This window comes from Amia ocellicauda, chromosome 8 (genome assembly GCF_036373705.1).
Source record: "Amia ocellicauda isolate fAmiCal2 chromosome 8, fAmiCal2.hap1, whole genome shotgun sequence".
NCBI lineage: Eukaryota > Metazoa > Chordata > Actinopteri > Amiiformes > Amiidae > Amia > Amia ocellicauda.
Genome location: NC_089857.1, coordinates 8,821,784 through 8,824,283, shown reverse-complemented (window position 1 = coordinate 8,824,283; position 2,500 = coordinate 8,821,784). Strand labels below are relative to the sequence as shown.

At 43.5% G+C, this 2,500-nt stretch overlaps 2 non-coding genes across 2 annotated transcripts; both read left to right on the top strand.

The window, feature by feature from the left end:
* The first annotated feature begins 922 nt into the window (after positions 1 to 922).
* On the top strand, positions 923 to 1,041 carry LOC136758002 (5S ribosomal RNA). The gene has a single exon (XR_010819810.1). It is a non-coding gene; the product is annotated as a 5S ribosomal RNA (ribosomal RNA).
* A 1,066-nt stretch (positions 1,042 to 2,107) lies between these two features.
* Positions 2,108 to 2,226, top strand: LOC136758001 (5S ribosomal RNA). The gene has a single exon (XR_010819809.1). It is a non-coding gene; the product is annotated as a 5S ribosomal RNA (ribosomal RNA).
* The last annotated feature ends 274 nt before the right edge of the window (positions 2,227 to 2,500 follow it).

Sequence of the window (2,500 nt, the reverse complement as noted above, 5' to 3'; positions counted from 1 at the left end):
ACTAGGGTACATTCGTAAATAAATTGAGCATCATGGCTAGAAGTGACTAAATGTTGCCTAATCTTTCTCATCGAGAAATGACACAATTACAGCAACACAAAAAGGAACTCCACCGGACAAAGTTCAGTGCTCACAAGGAGCCTCATTCAACACACACGGTTCCATTCCCATTCATGCAAAGCACGAAAGTGTAAAACTTGGGAACATACTTGAGAGCAAAGATCACATTCAATCTCATTCAAGGCACGGATGTGAATGCAACGGGATGAAATTACTGAAATGATGCCTGCCCTCGAACTGTGATGATGGACTACCCGACTCGCCAATAATATTGGGTTCTGGTGTATTGAAATACAGGAGCTGCTGGATTTGTGTGTTTTCTTACCCCCTCACCATAGTTTGTCAAATGTTTAAACAACTGAACTTATATTCAAGGTTTGTTTCTCTTCATATGTTTTACTGGTTTACATTTGTCTCAGCAACCTGTTGAATGATTCTTCTGCTTTCAAAACAAAATGACAACAGGATGAATGCACACACTTGAAAATACAATACATGCAATGTTATGCATCATAGTGATGCAACCTCCTTTCAGTTTCATACTGCATGTCAATTGAAATCCTTACTGAAATGCACACCTTCTCAAGATTGCGCTTGACTGGCGTGTCAGGCACTCAATTACAGCTGTTTTATCAAGAGAATGTGTTCGTTTTGTAATATATAGTTCCGGTCTGGTGTGGCACCCCAGCTAACGCACAACGTTGCCACAATGTTGCCACAACGTGGCGTGTTAGCAGGGACTGTCTGCGGCGCGCTGGTGTGTCCCGGGCTTTAGAGTAGAGAGACAGTTCAACTGTAAGTATGAACGGCAGAAACGGATATTGCCTTCCCTTTAAGTAGAGCGTCAGGGACAGCCTCCCTGGCTTACGGCCATACTAGCCTGAATACGCCCGATCTCGTCCGATCTCGGAAGCTAAGCAGGCTCGGGCCTGGTCAGTACTTGGATGGGAGACCGCCTGGGAATACCAGGTGCTGTAAGCTTTTGCATCTTTTACACACCAGAGGGCGACAAATCACGAGTTTTAACTTTGGATACACGCAATTTCATCATTATTTCAGATTTGACTTCCCCAAATACACAGGCATACAATAGATCTTGTTCTCCAACGTAAACGGTCCCTAGTAACTAGGGTACATTCGTAAATAAATTGAGCATCATGGCTAGAAGTGACTAAATGTTGCCTAATCTTTCTCATCGAGAAATGACACAATTACAGCAACACAAAAAGGAACTCCACCGGACAAAGTTCAGTGCTCACAAGGAGCTTCATTCAACACACACGGTTCCATTCCCATTCATGCAAAGCACGAAAGTGTAAAACTTGGGAACATACTTGAGAGCAAAGATCACATTCAATCTCATTCAAGGCACGGATGTGAATGCAACGGGATGAAATTACTGAAATGATGCCTGCCCTCGAACTGTGATGATGGACTACCCGACTCGCCAATAATATTGGGTTCTGGTGTATTGAAATACAGGAGCTGCTGGATTTGTGTGTTTTCTTACCCCCTCACCATAGTTTGTCAAATGTTTAAACAACTGAACTTATATTCAAGGTTTGTTTCTCTTCATATGTTTTACTGGTTTACATTTGTCTCAGCAACCTGTTGAATGATTCTTCTGCTTTCAAAACAAAATGACAACAGGATGAATGCACACACTTGAAAATACAATACATGCAATGTTATGCATCATAGTGATGCAACCTCCTTTCAGTTTCATACTGCATGTCAATTGAAATCCTTACTGAAATGCACACCTTCTCAAGATTGCGCTTGACTGGCGTGTCAGGCACTCAATTACAGCTGTTTTATCAAGAGAATGTGTTCGTTTTGTAATATATAGTTCCGGTCTGGTGTGGCACCCCAGCTAACGCACAACGTTGCCACAATGTTGCCACAACGTGGCGTGTTAGCAGGGACTGTCTGCGGCGCGCTGGTGTGTCCCGGGCTTTAGAGTAGAGAGACAGTTCAACTGTAAGTATGAACGGCAGAAACGGATATTGCCTTCCCTTTAAGTAGAGCGTCAGGGACAGCCTCCCTGGCTTACGGCCATACTAGCCTGAATACGCCCGATCTCGTCCGATCTCGGAAGCTAAGCAGGCTCGGGCCTGGTCAGTACTTGGATGGGAGACCGCCTGGGAATACCAGGTGCTGTAAGCTTTTGCATCTTTTACACACCAGAGGGCGACAAATCACGAGTTTTAACTTTGGATACACGCAATTTCATCATTATTTCAGATTTGACTTCCCCAAATACACAGGCATACAATAGATCTTGTTCTCCAACGTAAACGGTCCCTAGTAACTAGGGTACATTCGTAAATAAATTGAGCATCATGGCTAGAAGTGACTAAATGTTGCCTAATCTTTCTCATCGAGAAATGACACAATTACAGCAACACAAAAAGGAACTCCACCGGACAAAGTTCAGTGC